This window comes from Nerophis lumbriciformis, linkage group LG19 (assembly GCF_033978685.3).
Source record: "Nerophis lumbriciformis linkage group LG19, RoL_Nlum_v2.1, whole genome shotgun sequence".
Classification (NCBI taxonomy): Eukaryota; Metazoa; Chordata; class Actinopteri; order Syngnathiformes; family Syngnathidae; genus Nerophis; species Nerophis lumbriciformis.
This window is the reverse complement of record NC_084566.2, coordinates 5,372,036-5,391,216: the sequence shown is the minus strand read 5'-3', so window position 1 is coordinate 5,391,216 and position 19,181 is coordinate 5,372,036. Positions and strand designations below refer to the sequence as shown.

Sequence of the window (19,181 nt, the reverse complement as noted above, 5' to 3'; positions counted from 1 at the left end):
CCCGTATGTGGGCTTTGTACCGAGGATGTCGTTGTGGCTTGTGCAGCCCTTTGAGACACTTGTGATTTAGGGCTATATAAATAAAGATTGATTGATTGATTGATGTATCTATTTCCTGTGCACGTCCATTTCCTGCCACTTCACCTCTGGTCTGCGGTCTGGTGTCCACGCCTGTTCCGGTTGTCAATCAGGAAGCTCCTTATGCCCACATCGCCAGATGGACAGGGCTGGTTTGTGGTATTGTTTTGTTGCGTGCTATTGTCGAACATTTGTTCGTGCTGTTTGTGTGTATTTTCTGCCCTTGTGCTAAGTTTTCGTATCACGTGTGGTCCACTGCCTTGTCCACGGTGCAGCTCCCTTGTTTTCATCATTAAAGTAAGTTTTTACCGGCACCTTGTCTCCTGTCTCTGTGTTCTGGGGTCACGCTGCCAGCCATGATGCGCTACTGGAGGCCTTTTCAAATGGTGGCCCGATGGCCACATCCGGCCCGCCAAAGCTTTTCATTTGGCCCACAGAACATCAGCCAAATATTCAAACTAGGGTTGATGATGTGTGCAGTACTCCCACCACCCCACATGGGGCAACAGCGAGGATTGTGTCACAATGAAGCAGCAGTGGGTGAGTAGAAGAAGACTACTCATTCAACCCCGGGGAAGAAATCTAAATAAATAGCAAAAATGTGACTTTTAACAAGGACTGGACAACAAAGTAGGAATGTTCTATCCTCGAGTCTTTGTTTCCTGGCGGACCTTTTAAGTGACGGACACATTGATCCGGACAAGCAGCAACAATGGTGGAAATCCTTCATCACCAAACTTGATCAAGCATTTGTAAGTAGACATCATTTGTGCATAAATATGTTTAGTTTTTGTATTGAAATTGCTGACTTTGTGATGTCTTTTGTATTCGTGGTCGTGTTGTTTTTTGTCTGACAGTAACGTTCAAACCTCGTTTAATACATGTAGTGATACATTTGACCAGTAGAGGGCGACAACGCTAGTAGTCAATCAATCTTTAATCAATCAATCTTTATTTATATAGCCCTAAATCACAAGTGTCTCAAAGGGCTGCACAAGCCACAACGACATCCTCGGTACAAAGCCCACATACGGGCAAGGAAAAACTCACCCCAGTGGGACGTCGATGTGAATGACTATGAGAAACCTTGGAGAGGACCGCATATGTGGGTAACCCCCCCCCTCTAGGGGAGACCGAAAGCAATGGATGTCGAGTGGGTCTGACATAATATTGTGAGAGTCCAGTCCATAGTGGATCCAACATAATAGTAAGAGTCCAGTCCATAGTGGGGCCAGCAGGACACCATCCCTAGCAGAGACGGGTCAGCAGCGTAGAGATGTTCCCAGCCGATGCACAGGCGAGCGGTCTACCCCGGGTCCCGACTCTGGACAGCCAGCACTTCATCCATGGCCACCGGACCTATGCCCCCCCCCCCTCAAGGAAAAGGGGAGCAGAGGAGAAAAGAAAAGAAACGGCAGATCAACTGGTCCAACAGGGGGGCTATTTAAAGGCTAGAGTATACAAATGAGTTTTAAGATGGGACTTAAATGCTTCTACTGAGGTAGCATCTCTAATTGTTACCGGGAGGGCATTCCATAGTACTGGAGCCCGAATAGAAAACGCTCTATAGCCCGCAGACTTTTTTTGGGCTCTGGGAATCACTAATAAGCCGGAGTTCTTTGAACGCAGATTTCTTGCCGGGACATATGGTACAATACAATCGACAAGATAGGACGGAGCTAGACCGTGTAGTATTTTATACGTAAGTAGTAAAACCTTAAAGTCACTTCTTAAGTGCACAGGAAGCCAGTGCAGGTGAGCCAGTATAGGTGTAATATGATCAATAGATAGTAGTGATTTAAAAAAAAAAAAAACAGTGTTTAGTGTGTAAATGTTGTGTAATTTCTATATTTGTTAACATTTGTAGTTAGTTGTGTGAACATATCAACATTAAACCTTCTGTTTTATTTATGTAAAATACACAATTGACGTTATACTTTTGTCATGTTTATTTTATGTTTATATTCTCAGCCTTACACACCTAAATGAAGGAAGAAGTGTAAAGAAATAAACCTGAGCAAGGAAAATAATTTTAAAACTTTAGAGCTTTTGTTTGTTCATGCTGTTAACTATCTGCACACGCTGGAAACGAGTAGCGAGGGCAGAATAATGAATGTATTGACAGTGCAGTGTGAAAGATGTAATTAGAGATGTGGATAAATGCGTTAAAATGTAATATCGGAAATTATCGGTATCGTTTTTTTTTTATTATCGGTATCAATTTTTTTTTTTTATTTATTAAATCAACACAAGATACACTTACAATTAGTGCGCCTCCCCCATTTACACTCATTCACACTCATTCACACAAAAGGGTTGTTTCTTTCTGTTATTAATATTCTGGTTCCTACATTGTATATCAATATATATCAATACAGTCTGCAAGGGATACAGTCCGTAAGCACACATGATTGTGCGTGCTGCTGGTCCACTAATAGTACTAACCTTTAACAGTTAATTTGACTAATTTTCATTAATTACTAGTTTCTATGTAACTGTTTTTATATTGTTTTACTTTCTTTTTTATTCAAGAAAATGTTTTTAATTTATTTATCTTATTCTATTTTATACATTTTTTTTAAAAAGTACCTTATCTTCACCATACCTGGTTGTCCAAATTAGGCATAATAATGTGTTAATTCCATGACTCTATATATCGGTTGATATCGGTATCGGTTGATATCGGTATCGGTAATTAAAGAGTTGGACAATATCGGAATATCGGATATCGGCAAAAAGCCATTATCGGACATCCCTAGATGTAATTGTTGGTTTATATGATATCATTAAGTAAGACTACGTATGTTGAAGGGGGCAGGAAAATATAAGATTTTTCTTCATCCTGCTCCTTCTCAGGCACTGGTGTGTAAATGTATACTTGAATAATTGTGGTATATTTGTCTATCGATAAAAGATGCACATCGATGAAGGAAATAAATAAAAATGAAATGAAATGAAAAGTCAAAGTGTTAATAATAATAATAATAATAATAGATTTTATTTGTAAAAAGCACTTTACATTGAGTAAACAACCTCAAAGTGCTACAGTGTATAAAAAAAAAAAAAAAAAAAACTAGTATAAAATAGCTAAAACTAGTATGCATATATCTAAAAAAAAAAGGTTTTTTTTTTTTTAAATAAAGGGTTTTTAAGCCTTTTTTAAAAGTATCCACAGTCTGTGGTGCCCTCAGGTGGTCAGGGAGAGCGTTCCACAGACTGGGAGCGGCGGAGCAGAAAGCCCGGTCTCCCATTGTTCGTAGCTATGTCCTCGGAGGTTGGAGAAGGTTAGCCTGTCCGGAGCGCAGGTGTCGTGTGGAGGATTTGGGGGTGAGTAGTTCTTTGAGGTAGAGGGGGGCATTTCCATGGAGGCACTGGTGGGTTAGTAGGGAGACTTTGTATTCAAACCTGAGTGGAACAGGAAGCCGGTGAAGGGATTTGAGAGTTGGTGTGATATGGTCATATTTCCGCACTCTCATCAGGATCCTAGCAGCACTATTCTGTATGTATTGTAGCTTCTGGATGGTCTTGCTGGGGATCTCGACAAGAAGTGCGTTGCAGTAGTCGAGCCTGGAGGAGACAATGGCGTGGACCAGCCTCTCGGCATCAGAGAGAGTGAGTGAGGGGCGGAGTTTAGCAACGTTCCTGGGGTGTTTACTTTGTAATCAAGTAAATGTAGTCTCAAAGAAATATAACCTGCGGAGGCACTTTCTGATGAAACATCCACATTTCGATGTCCGGCCCCTGAGACCCAACTGCATAAAGGGAGATTTTGGATGTTGTCAACAAGAAGAAGAAGGTGGACTCACAATCTTTGAATGTCCTCTCAGCAACTTAGAAATGAACTTTGTGAGGGAGGTGAGTGGTCTTAATTCTGTGGAGTGGCCGAGGTGTTACTGGTGTGTACTTTCAAGAGTGGGTGGAGCTGTCAAATCTATCATTGTAAATGTCACGAAAAGGCCAAAAGAACAGGATTCAGTGCATGTAAACACCGAGACAGTTCCCAAGTTCTAAAGGCCCATGTGGAGATTTCTCCTTGCTGCCATTGGGTCCTGCTCCTTTTTTCTTGCCCTCGCTTCCCCTGGCATCCTGGTCCTCATTAGAAGGCCTTTCATGGTCAGGCCCAATAAAACTTCAATAGGAAGCAGCCTGAAGAGAACGTGGCTGCTGTGCGAAGCGTTAATCACCTTCATATCTACGGACACATGTGCAACGCGCCCGGAAAGTGCAGAAGAAGAAACATCAACACAGAAAGCAGGCGAGCATGACTTTCACTAGTTGCTGCACAGGCGAGCGCTCAGGCGTGTGCAAAGTAGGGTTGAACGGTATACCGGAATTAGTATAGTACCGCGATACTAATCAATAATTTTCGGTACGATACCGTCTCTGAAAAGTACCGGTCCCGCACCCGCGTCGAAATCACGTCAGGACATTGCTGGTTTTACGAGCAGACGAGCATGTTGGGCAGCGCACACACACAGAGTACTTACAAGCAGACACAGTGTTTAGACAGAAAAGGCAGAATGGACGCATTTTGGCGTAAAAACTAACGATAAATGTGAAGTTATAATACTGAAACGCCCTCATGAAGAGGTGCTTTAAGACATGGCTAGCTAGCTAGCGGCTAACGTCCATCCGCCGTCGGCAGTGTTTTAGCTACTTCTAAATCACTAATCCTCGTCTCCATGGCAACAAATACAGTAAGTTTCATACAAGTATCATCCCTGCAGGACGAGGAATAGCTAAACATGCTTCACTACACACCGTAGCTCACAAATGCCATTGGTGGATCAATACCTAACATCCACTGTAATGATATCAAGTACAAGCATGTATCGAATCGATACTACTATGATTGCATTGATATTTTTTGGCATCACAACATCCATTGAAATATACATTTCAATGTATATTATGTTTATAAACTCAGGAAATACGTTCCTGGACACATGAGGACTTTGAATATGACCAATGTATGATCCTGTAACTACTTGGTATCGGATTGATACCCAAATTTGTGGTCTCATCCAAAACTAATGCAAAGTATCAAACAACAGAAGAATAAGTGATTGTTACATTTTAACAGAAGTGTAGATAGAACATGTTGAAACAGGAAGTAAGCAGATATTAACAGTAAATGAACAAGTAGAATAATAATTAATTTTCTACCAATTGTCCTTAATAATGTTGACAAAATAATAGAATGATAAATGACACAATATGTTACTGCATATGTCAGCAGAATAATTAGGAGCCTTTGTTTGTTTACTTACTACTAAAAGACAAGTTGTTTACTATTTTATTTAAGGACTTAAATGCAATAAGAAACCTATGTTTAATGTACCCTAGGATTTGTTGTTAAAATAAAGCCAATAATGCAATTTTTGTGGTCCCCTTTATTAAGAAAAGTACCGAAAAGTTCCAAAATAATTTTAGTACCGGTACCGGTACCAAAATATTGGTATCGTTACAACACCAGTGCAAAGTATAGAAAATGGCAAAATATTGTTCTGTGTCCAAATAAAATGTTTATACGCAATGATATTTTGTTTTGCAGGACAATACATTTTAGATTTTGTAGCAGTTTGATGAAGACAACGTTTCTGTGGCATGATTTGGAATTTGTGCGGAAAAAAGAGCTTTTGCCTCAAAATACGACGTTTTGAGGCAAACTGTCTCAAACTACATTATTGTACGCCAATTTGTTCAGGCAAACCATTTGTTTCAGGCCAAACAATATTTTGGTTTCAAACTATGGCAATTGGAAACAAAACAGAGTGGTTTTGTAGCACAACATGACAATTTTGTTTTGGTGATATTATGAAGCATTTTAAAGACACAATATTGTTTTAGGCAAAGTGTTGAAATATAGCACTTTTCTGGCCAAATGTTAAGCTTTTGTGGTAAAATAATCAATTATACAAAGTATTTAAAACTATTGCTATTTTACACAAAGTGTAGGAATTTCTAAATCTGATGACAGCCAACTCTACATGCCTCTAAAGATGACCAACTCTACATGCCTCTAAAGATGACCAACACACAGATTGTAGTCACTTGGAGGCGTGTCTAAATGAAATTAAACAATGGATGTCCAGCAACTCAACTTTTTTTTTTCTTAACACTAAGAAAACAGAAATATCCTCCCTATGTCTAGCATTAAAAGATTACAGTTGGTACAAAATGTGTCTGCTCGACTTTTGACAAGAACAAGAACAATGCCCATACTGTATATACCTTTATATACCTATTTACATATATATATATATATATATATATATATATATATATATATAGTATATATACCTATTCTGTATATACCTTTATATACCTATTTACATATATATATATATATATATATATATATATATAGTATATATACCTATTCTGTATATACCTTTATATACCTAGACTGTAAATACCTATATACACCTATATACATATATACCTATATAAATACCTATACTGTATATACCTTTAGATACATATATATATATATATATATATATATATATATATATATATATATATATATATATATATATATATATATATATATATATATATATATATGTATGTGTGGGAAAAAAATCACAAGACTATTTCATCTCTACAGGCCTGTTTCATGAGGGGGGGTACCCTCAATCGTCAGGAGATTTTAATGGGAGCATTCGCATACCATGGTTTATATAGGGCACAGAGTGGGTGGGTACAGGCTGGCCTAGGGGCGTGGTGATTGGCTCATGTGTTACCTAGGAGGTGTTTCCGTCTATGGCGGCATGTTGTTACAATTTCGCTGCGCTTGTTGAGGGATGACAGGTCTGGACGGTAAATAATAAACAGTTTCTCTTTCAAGCATAGGTTGCATCTTTTATTACCACTATTGTAAGGTGTGCTGGATGCAAGAATTTGCCATGTTATTGAATATTCAACATTATTGTCTTTGAGGTCCCAAATGTGTTTGCTGAGTTCTGTGGTATTTCGCAGGTTTTTGTTCCTGAAAGAAGCCTTGTGATTGTTCCATCTGGTTTTGAATTCTCCCTCGGTTAATCCTACATATGTGTCGGATGTGTTAATGTCCTTGCGTATTACCTTAGATTGGTAGACAACTGATGTTTGTAAGCACCCCCCGTTGAGAGGGCAATCAGGTTTCTTTCGACAATTACATCCTTTGTTGGTTTTGGAGTCGCTCTGTCTGAGGGCCGACGGCTCATTTGCAATTGTTTTGTTGTGGTTTGAGATGATTTGTCGTATATTGTTCATGCAGCTGTAGCTCAATTTAATGTTGTTCTTGTTGAATACTTTTCTTAGGATGTTGTCTTTGGGAAAGTGTTTGTCAATCAGATTGAGGAATTTGTGTCCAATGTTCGTTGAGACGTTTTTGCTGTATGGGGGGTTGTACCAGATGATGTCGTTCCGTTTTCTGTTCTTTTTTGGCTGGTTTCCTGGCGTGGGTTCATAGGTGAGGGTGAAATTGTATCCGCTTTCATCAAGGGCTTTTTGGTACGGGGGGGTTGCTTGGTCAAATTCAGCTTTGCTAGATGACAGCATCGATAGCCTTTTATTGATTCCGGTAGGTATTCTTTTCGTGGTGGTGGGTGGGTGGTTGCTGTCATGGTGCACGTATTGGAGTGTTGTGTTGGGTTTCGTGAATGGTTGGTAGCTGTTATTTCTCAGGTTGAAAGTGACGTCAAGGAAGTTGACGGTTTGCTTGTTGGCTTCAATCGTGATCCGTAGGCCGTTCTCTTTGAAAATTTGGCATATGCGCTTCTTGGTATTCTCGCTGCTCCTTGGAATTGGAATATATATATATATATATATATATATATATATATATATATATATATATATATATATATATATATATATATATATATATATATATATATGTTCTAACTTATATCTGTCAATAGACTCGCCATGGAAGCGCTAAAAACTACCAGAACAAAAAAGGTGACGGGGAGAAGACGCTGTCGAAGTGGAGCCAAGTAAATAAGAAAGCGGCAAATCCTGAAAAGATGTTGAGAAAGCGGCTTGATGATGGTTTGTAAAACATCATCTATGCAACATTTTAACCAAAGAACCACCATTACATGTTATGTAGACCACAAGGAAGTCTTTTACATGTAGAAAATAATCATAGTATGACCCCTTTAATGCGCCTTAATATTCGGATGTACCTTTAAGTGCACAGTAAGCCAGTGCAAGTGAGCCAGTATAGGTATATATATATATATATATATATATATATATATATATATATATACTAGGGGTGTGGGAAAAAATCGATTTGAATTCGAATCGCGATTCTCACGTTGTGCGATTCAGAATCCATCCATCCATCCATCCATTTTCTACCGCTTATTCCCTTTTGGGGTCGCGGGGGGCGCTGGAGCCTATCTCAGCTACAATCGGGCGGAAGGCGGGGTACGATTCAGAATCGATTCTCATTTTTAAAAAATTATTTTTTTATTTTTATTTATTTATTTAAAAAAAAAAAAAAATTATTTTTAAAATGTTTTTTTTTTATTAATCAATCCAACAAAACAATACACAGCAATACCATAACAATGCAATCCAATTCCAAAACCAAACCTTACCCAGCAACACTCATTAAACAGAGCAATTGAGAGGAGACACAAACACGACACAGAACAAACCAAAAGTAGTGAAAGAAAAATGAATATTATCAACAACAGTATCAATATTAGTTACAATTTCAACATAGCAGTGATTAAAAATCCCTCATTGAGATTATCATTAGACATTTATAAAAAAAAAAAAAAGAAGAACAATAGTGTCACAGTGGCTTACACTTGCATCGCATCTCATAAGCTTGACAACACACTGTGTCCAATATTTTCACAAAGATAAAATAAGTCATATTTTTGGTTCATTTAATAGTTAAAACAAATTTACATTTTGCAATCAGTTGATAAAACATTGTCCTTTACAATTATAAAAGCTTTTTACAAAAATCTACTACTCTGCTTGCATGTCAGCAGACAGGGGTAGATCCTGCTGAAATCCTATGTATTGAATCAATAGAGAATCGTTTTGAATCGGGAAAAAATCGTTTTTGAATCGAGAATCGTGTTGAATTGAAAAAAAAAAATTGATTTTGAATCGAATCGTGACACCAAGAATCGATATTGAATCGAATCGTGGGACACCCAAAGATTCACAGCCCTAATATATACCTATACTGTATATAGCTATACTATATACACCTTTGTATACCTATATAAATACCTATACTGTATATACCTTTAGATACCTATGTATATACATTTATATACATATATACCTATATATATATATATACAGGACTGTCTCAGAAAATTAGAATATTGTGATAAAGTCCTTTATTTTCTGTAATGCAACTAAAAACATGGAAATGTCATACATTCTGGATTCATTGCACATCAACTGAAATATTGCAAGCCTTTTATTATTTTATAATTGCTGATTATGGCATACAGCTTAAGAAAACTCAAAAATCCCATCTCAAAAAATTAGAATATTTCCTCAGACCAAGTAAAAAATAAAGATTTATAACAGCAAAACAAAATCAAACATTTGAAAATGTCAATTAATGCACTCAGTACTTGGTTGGGAATCCTTTTGCACGGATTACTGCATCAATGCGGCGTGGCATGGAGGAAATCAGCCTGTGGCATTGCTGAGGTGTTATGGATGCCCAGGATGCTTCAATAGCGGCCTTTAGCTCATTTGCATTATTGGGTCTGGTGTCTTTCAGCTTCTTCTTCACAATACCCCACAAATTCTCTATGGGGTTCAGGTCAGGGGAGTTGGCAGGCCAATCAAGGACAGTAATGCCATGGTCAGTACACCAGTTGCTGGTGGTTTTGGCACTGCTGGATCATGCTGGAAAATGAAATCATCATCTCCATAGAGCTTTTCAACAGATGGAAGCATTTGAGGGGATCCGGTTTGGTGGCTGCAGGATTAGGTCTCTGCTTTTTGCGGATGATGTGGTCCTGATGGTTTCCTCTGGCCAGGATCTTCAGCTCTTACTGGATCGGTTCACAGCCGAGTGTGAAGCGACTGGGATGAGAATCAGCACCTCCAAGTCCGAGTCCATGGTTCTCGCCCGGCAAAAGGTGGAGTGCCATCTCCGGTTTGGGGAGGAGACCCTGCCCCAAGTGGAGGAGTTCAAGTACCTAGGAGTCTTGTTCACGAGTGGGGGAAGAGTGGATCGTGAGATCGACAGGCGGATCGGTGCGGCATTTTCAGTAATGCGGACGCTGTATCGATCCGTTGTGGTGAAGAAGGAGCTGAGCCGGAAGGCAAAGCTCTCAGTTTACCGGTCGATCTACGTTCCCATTCTCACCTATGGTCATGAGCTTTGGGTTATGACCGAAAGGACAAGATCACGGATACAGGCGGTCGAAATGAGTTTCCTCCGCCGGGTGGCGGGGCTCTCCCTTAGAGATAGGGTGAGAAGCTCTGCCATCCGGGGGGAGCTCAAAGTAAAGCCACTGCTCCTCCACATCGAGAGGAGCCAGATGAGGTGGTTCGGGCATCTGGTCAGGATGCCACCCGAACGCCTCCCTTGGGAGGTGTTTAGGGCACGTCCAACCGGTAAGAGGCCACGGGGAAGACCCAGGACACGTTGGGAAGACTATGTCTCCAGGCTGGCCTGGGAACACCTCGGGATCCCCCGGGAAGAGCTGGACGAAGTGGCTGGGGAGAGGAAAGTCTGGGCTTCCCTGCTTAGGCTGCTTCCCCCGCAACCCGACCTCGGATAAGCGGAAGAAGATGGATGGATGGACTAAATAAGACAAGGCTCAGAATTGGTTTCTTAACAAAACCTTTCTACATATAAAGTGCAACATGTCTACATATAAAGTGCAACAGTAAACTGCTTCAAGTTGTTGCTCAGATAAATAAAATGACAAAACTTTTCTTCTACATATAAAACGTGCAACATTAAACAGTTTCAAGTCAACTCAGCCTCAGATTAACTTTTCTTTTTACCCCCCAGCCTTTAACCCTGGTGACTTTCACTCAATCTTCATGTTTTTTGCCAGAAAAATCAGTTTATCCACATTGTCTGCAGAAAGAGCAGAACTGCTTGCAGTTACAATGTCTCCAGCTGTGTTGTCAAAAGCTGTGTTTGTACCACGCTCGTCTTTCTCTTCGTTGAAGCGATGTTCACTTGGGGGTGGTGCCGCTTCAAATGGGTTAGCATGTTTGACGTGTTGCCAGAAGCATACCCTACTGCTGCTAAACAATGTCGGCAAACCGCTTTCGCTTTGTCCACCTCTCGTCCTCCATTGTTGTATCGCACCGCGAAGCCGAAGTGTTCCCAAACGAGAGATCTTAACGAGGCAGGAGGGTCTTCCAGTTCTGGCTTTTGCATGTTGTCGTAGCCCGGTCGTTGCTAGCATGCCGTGTGTTGTGCCTCGGTGTGCATTGTTTACACAATGTGCGGTACGCTACTTATGTCCGCCCGTGCGGTGCGCTACTTAATATGTCCGTGTGGAAACTCGTTCGCTGCACCTCCCCCCGTACCGAAACGGTTCAATACAAATACACGTACCGTTCCACCCTTAATATATATATATATATATATATATATATATATATATTAGGGCTGTGAATCTTTGGGTGTCCCACGATTCGATTCAATATCGATTCTTGGGGTCACTATTCGATTCAAAATCGATTTTTTTTCAATTCAACACGATTCTCGATTCAAAAACGATTTTTTCCCGATTCAAAACGATTCTCTATTCATTCAATACATAGGATTTCAGCAGGATCTACCCCAGTCGGCTGACATGCAAGCAGAGTAGTAGATTTTTGTAAAAAGCTTTTATAATTGTTAAGGACAATGTTTTCTCAACTGATTGCAATAATGTAAATTTGTTTTAACTATTAAATGAACCAAAAATATGACTTATTTTATCTTTGTGAAAATATTGGACACAGTGTGTTGTCAAGCTTATGAGATGCGATGCAAGTGTAAGCCACTGTGACACTATTGTTCTTTTTTTTTTTTTTATAAATGTCTATTGATAATGTCAATGAGGGATTTTTAATCACTGCTATGTTGAAATTGTAACTAATATTGATACTGTTGTTGATAATATTCATTTTTGTTTCACTACTTTTGGTTTGTTCTGTGTCGTGTTTGTGTTGCTGGGTCGGGTTTGGTTTTGGAATTGGATTGCATTGTTATGGTATTGCTGTGTATTGTTTTGTTGGATTGATTAATACAAATAATAAATAAAAAAAATAAAAAAAATAAATAGATAAATAAAAATCGATTTTTTAAAAATGAGAATCGATTCTGAATCGCACAACGTGAGAATCGCGATTCGAATTCGAATCGATTTTTTCCCACACCCCTAATATATATATATATATATATATATATATATATATATATATATATATATATATATATATATATATATATATATGATACCTATACTGGCTCACTTGCACTGGCTTACTGTGCACTTAAAGGTGCATCCGGATATTAAGGCGCATTAAAGGGGTCATACTATGATTATTTTCTACATGTAAAAGACTTCCTTGTGGTCTACATAACATGTAATGGTGGTTCTTTGGTCAAAATGTTGCATAGATGATGTTTTACAGACCATCTTCAAGCCGCTTTCTCAACATCTTTTCAGGATTTGCCGCTTTCTTATTTACTTGGTTCCACTTTGACAGCGTCTTCTCCCCGTCACCTTTTTTGTTCTGGTAGTTTTTAGCGCTTCCACAGCGAGTCTATTGACAGATATAAGTGAGAACTGTACGCTACTTTGTATTAGAAATGGCAACAGCGAAGGATGAATGTCCCATAACAAGAAGATTGAGGAAAAAGAAGAATCTTATTGACTATTGGCTGACGCGCGCAAATTATCAGGACTCATGCAGATCCCAAATACACATCAGCAGGAACCAATAGGTGAGGAAAATTTGGTTTTGCATAATATTGCAAAACAAAACACCAGATAATGTCTGCTAATAGGTGCCATTTTGCGATCCTTATACACACACCATAATAATACTGTATGTTGAAGCACAGTACGTCTCACTATGGTAGCCATAATATTCCGACAATCCATCAAGCGGTGCGGCTTCATAGCTTACCAAAGTCGTACTAAAACATTTTGACTGATTTTTAACCGCCGTGTGTAATGTTCTATGTTCTCAATGAAACATCAACATTTTTATCTTGTACTTGCGAGCATTATTTATTGAACAGACCTGCAGTCCACACGTATCTCTTATGTGTGACTGCCATCTACTGGTCACACTTATCATTAAACCATGTACCAAATAACATTTCTTGGAGGTCAGTAAGCACAAACAGAATTACTACCTACATTAGGCGCACCGAGTTATAAGGCGCACTGTCCATATCTGAGAAAATGAAAGGATTTTAAGTGCGCCTTATAGTCCGAAATTCACGGTAACTTGCCAATGGGCTCTGAGTATGTGCTTTACTGCCCTCTAGTGTCTACATTTAAGCCTGTGTGGTATAAAATGAGCAACACATCATCAATGCGGTATTTGTTGTCCAATTTTTGTGCCTATCCCTTGCTTTTCGAGATTCTTGTTACAAGGAACACTTAAAACGTTGATGGCAAATTCATAAAATCGCAAGATGATTTAATGTTATCGGGAGAAAAAAAAAGCATCAGAACATTGCACATTTTCCAGTAACTTCCTGAAAAAGCTGCCATGAATTCCTTTGTGGCAGCAACATTCACAAACAAGCCCTGTCGTCCGAGGGAAAATATAACACTTTCTGATTTAAGAAGTTTGTCTAATAACAGTCGTAAGGCAAATTATGTGCACTTTTGCATCCTCTCTGTATGAATGCAAAATTAATGTAACATTTTACAGCTTTGATTTTTAGAAACCGGCGATAATATGAAATACCGTATTTTTCGGACTATAAGGCGCACTTAAAATCCTTTTATTTTCTCAAACATCGACAGTGCGCCTTATAACCCGGTGCACTTAATGTACGGAATAATTCAGGTTGTGCTTACTGACCTCATAGCTATTTTATTTGGTACATGGTGTAATGATAAGTGGGACCAGTAGATGGCAGTCACACATAAGATATGTGTAGACTGCAATATGACCCAAGTAAACACCACCATGAATTGATTTACTTGGACCTCGACTTAAACAAGTTGAAAAACTTATTCGGATGTTACCATTTAGTGGTCAATTGTACGGAATATGTACTGTACTGTGCAATCTACTAATAAAAGTTTCAATTAATCAATCAATTTCAATCAATTCAACCAACATTTTATACGTTCCATTGGAAATATAGAACATTACACAGGGCGCTCAAAAATCTGTCAAAATGTTTTAGTACGACTTTGGTAAGCTATGAAGCCGCACAGCTTAATGGATTGTACTGTGCTTCAACATAGGAGTATTATTATGGTGTGTGTATAAGGACCACAAAATGGCACCTATTAGCAGATATATCATTTCGCACTATTATGCAAAACCAACTTTTCTGACCTTCTGGTACCTGCTGATCTGTATTTGAGATCTGCATAAATCCTGAAAATTGGGGCATGTCCGCCATTGTAGTCGATAAGCGTCTTCTTTTTCTCTATCTTCTTGTTATGGGACATTCATCCTCTGCTGTTGCCATTTCTAATATAAAGTAGTGTAAATTTCTTACTTATATCTGTCAGTAAACTCGCCATGAAAGCAGTAAAACATACCGGTGTAGTGAGTTTACATATTCACCCAAGGAACTTTAGTTATTAGAGAGTTCCGGTCGGACAGTTTTTCTTGGAACACATTTTGGTCGTTGTTGTTGCACTAGTGAGCCACGGATGAGGAGATGCTGCTCCGTTATTGATTGAAGTTAGGGATGTACGATAATGGCTTTTTGCCAATATCCGATATTCCGATATTGTCCAACTCTTTAATTACCGATACCGATATCAACCGATATATTGAGTCGTGGAATTAACACATTATTCTGCCTAACTTGGACAACCAGGTATGGTGAAGATGAGGTACTTTTAAAATAAGATAAATAAATTAAAAACATTTTCTTGAATACAAAATAAAGTAAAACAATATAAAAACAGTTACATAGAAACTAGTAAATAATGAAAATTAGTAAAATTAACTGTTAAAGGTTAGTACTATTAGTGGACCAGCAGCACGCACAATCATGTGTGCTTACGGACTGTATCTCTTGCAGACTGTATTGATATATATTGATATATAATGTAGGAACCAGAATATTAATAACAAAAAGAAACAACCCTTTTGTGTGAATGAGTGTGAATGGGGGAGGGAGGTTTTTTGGGTTGGTGCACTAATTGTAAGTGTATCTTGTGTTATTTATGTTGATTTAATAAAAAAAACAAAAACAAAACGATACCGATAATAAAAAAAACGATACCGATAATTTCCGATATTACATTTTAACGCATTTATCGGCTGTGCTATATCGACATCCCTTATTGAAGTAAAGTCTGAATGTCATTAAAACAGGTAGCTCCATCTTTTGACAATTCTTCCACTCCCGTCCTTGCACGCTACACTGCTACAACAAAGATGACGGGGAGAAGACGCTGTCGAAGTGGAGGCACGTAAATAAGACCGCCCACAAAACGGTGCATCCTGAAAAGATTGTCAGAAAGCGACTTGAAGATGATCTGTATAACATCATCTATGCAACATTTTGACCAAAGAACCACCATTACATGTTATGTAGACCACAAGGAAGTCTTTTACATTTAGAAAAAAAATCATAATATGACTCCTTTAATGCGCCTTATAATCCGGTTCGCCTTATGTGTGAAAATAGACCGAACTAGACCCGCTCATCGGCAGTGCGCCTTTTAATCCGGTGCGCCCTATGGTCCGGAAAATACGGTAAATGCAACTTTAACCTTGTCCGTCTAGAAAAGAAAGGAGTGTGTGTCGTTATATATCCTTATATGGGCAACGTTTGGCTGCTCTTCCTGTGTTGTCGTCCCGGGTGTACCATTGCTTTCCTCCTGCTTCTCACGTTTGTTTGTGCGTCTGCTTGATGGTTATTTCTGGCTGCAGCCGAGCATCTCTCCATGTGTCACCGCCATAATGCGAGGTGGCGTCTAGAGTCCACAGACGATCCATAAAAAGCATCTTGCACACCAGCGGCGGTCTGCCTCCGATTCACACTCCAATGAGATGACGAAAGCCCCCTTTTTTTTTTAAACGTCCCATATTGAAGGAAGGCGTCATTGCGTAACATTGAGATGCATTTCAAATCAAATCAAATCAAATCAACTTTATTTATAAAGCACATTTAAAATTTACCACAGGGGTAGCCAAAGTGCTGTACAATGAGCAGGTTAAAAGATAAAACGAGTACCGAGCAAACACAACACAACACAAACAGAACACGATAAAAAATAAATAATTAAAATAGAATTAATAAAAACATAAAAACATAAAAACAGGATCACAGCAGGTGTATTATGGGGCGCCATTGCAGGATGGATATCACTCAGTGTTAAAAGCCATGGAATAAAAGTATGTTTTTAAGAGAGATTTAAAAACAGGAAGAGAGGAGGCTTGTCTAACACTCAGGGGTAGGTCGTTCCAGAGCTTGGGAGCAGCAACGGCGAAAGCTCTGTCACCTCTAAGCTTCAGCCTTGTGTCAGGGACCGTCAACAGCAGCTGATCGGCTGATCTTAAGGATCGGGTGGGGCAGTAAGGCTGAAGGAGGTCGGAGAGATAGGTTGGCGCGAGGTTGTTTAGACATTTAAAAACAAATAAAAGGAGTTTAAAATGTATTCGGTAACGCACAGGGAGCCAGTGAAGGGACGCTAAAATAGGGGTGATGTGCTCACGTCTGCGGGTCTGTGTTAGCAGACGAGCAGCAGAGTTCTGCACGAGCTGCAGGCGGGCGAGGGAGGCCTGGCTAATGCCAACATACAGGGCATTACAGTAATCAAGACGAGTCGAGATAAAAGCGTGGATTAATTTCTCAAGATCATGTCTTGATAAAAGCGGTTTCACTTTCGCTATTTGGCGTAATTGATAAAAGCTTTTTTGAACGACGCTGCTGATTTGTTTTTCGAATTTAAAATCTGAGTCAAACTTTACCCCCAGGTTTGTGACAGAGTCGCTGAGATACGGGGTCAGAGTGCCGAGGTCAACGTTGGGGGAGGGAGAGCGACTTGGACCGAACAACATAACTTCTGTTTTGTCTTCATTTAGGCTCAGGAAGTTAGCTGAAAGCCAGACTTTGATGTCGTGCAGGCAGTCAATAAGACTTTGAACCGTGTTATTTTGTGCCATGGGAAAATAAATCTGGCAATCATCGGCATAAAAATGAAATGCAATACTGTACTTCCTAAAAATAGAACCAAGGGGGAGAAGGTAAAGCGCAAATAAAATTGGGGCAAGGATTGAACCCTGGGGGACCCCATGTGGTAAAGGAGCTGTGGACGACATAAAACTGTCTACTTTTACACAAAAACTCCTGTCGGTTAGGTACGACCGGAACCAGTTGAGGGCGGCGCCCTTAATGCCCACACAGTTCTCAAGACGAGTGATTAAGGTGGCGTGGTCGACGGTGTCGAACGCAGCAGACAGATCTAAAAGCACCAGGACAACATATTTACCAGAATCAGTGGACAGGAGGATATCGTTAAAAACTTTTAGAAGCGCTGACTCTGTGCTGTGGAGGGCTTTAAAACCGGACTGGAACAGCTCAGTGATACCATTATCCTCTAAGAAGGGCAGCAACTGACTGTAGACAACCTTCTCTAATATTTTGGAAATGTATGGAAGATTAGAGATAGGTCTGAAGTTAGAGAGGAGAGAGGGGTCGAGGCTGGGTTTTTTAAGTAGAGGTCGTACCACTGCATGTTTAAACTCTACTGGAACTATTCCAGAAGAGAGGCTACTATTGATAATGTTAAGGACACTTGATCCAATAGTAGCAAGTACCTCCTTAAACAGGCGAGGTGGGAGGGCATCTGCAGGAGAACCAGAGGGCTTCATATGACTAACTGTGTCACTTAAAAAAGAAAAGGACACCGGCTCAAACTGATGGAAAACAGAAGAGAAATGCAGGGGAACAGAAGGGTCATATGAAGGCTGAGATAGACTGGCTCTAGTTGACACAATTTTGTCAGTGAAAAAATGGAGACAATTTTCACAGAATTCAAAAGAAGCATCAAAACCAGCAGATTTGGGAGCATCAATGACAGTGTTAATAGTTTTAAACAGAACTCTGGGGTTGTTACAGTTAGAAGATATAATCTGAGATAGATATATATTCATTTCTGCTTTTACAGTCATCTGAAAGGAAAACAGGCTTTCTTTAAAAATGGCAAAGGACACATGCAGCCTGTCTTTTTTCCATTTTCTCTCTGCTCTTCTACATACGCGCCTGGCAGCCCGAGTGACGTCATTCAACCAGGGTTGAGGCGTGGCTTTAGCGCGGCGGCATTTGAAAGGCGCGATCGTGTCCAGTGTTTGTGAACAGATAGAGTTGAACCCAGAAACCAACTCTTCAGTATTCAGACACACAGATGCTGCAGAATTATCATCACAAAGAGTCAAAAAAATAGAGGAGAACCGAGCAGGAGACGAAGAATTAAACATGCGAGAGCGTTGGGGCGGTGCGCACAATTTAACTGGACACTGCGTGGCAATATCAAACAGGATCGGCATGTGATCAGAGAACACAGCGTCGCAAATGTCCAAATTAAAAACACACAAACCATACGAGAGCACTAAATCGAGTGTATGCCCGCGTTCATGTGTAGAACCACACACAGACTGTACAAAGTTAAATGAGTCGATTATATTCAGGAAGCTCCTGGAAAGCGGCTCATCTGGACAGCAGGTGTGAATATTAAAATCACCCACAATAAGGACACGATCATATTTGGGCAGGATTTCAGCCAGAAATTCAGAAAAGTCAGTTATAAAGTCTTTGTGGTACTTGGGTGGTCGATAGATGACGGCACACAGGACGACATCAGAAAGACCCAGTTCAAACATGCACAGTTCGAAGCTTGAAAAGGAGGATTGTAGGCGGATCTGACGGCATTTAAAGTCATTTTTAAAAA

The 19,181-nt window shown here is 39.6% G+C and overlaps 1 protein-coding gene across 1 annotated transcript in view; it reads left to right on the top strand.

The window, feature by feature from the left end:
• Positions 1-708: 708 nt before the first annotated feature.
• The window catches only part of gpc1b (glypican 1b), a 283,841-nt gene continuing 265,368 nt past the window's right edge, over positions 709-19,181 (top strand). The window contains exon 1 of the mRNA XM_061979660.2: positions 709-830. The gene's annotated coding sequence lies outside the window, so the exon portion shown is untranslated. The remainder of the gene's footprint in view (positions 831-19,181) is intronic.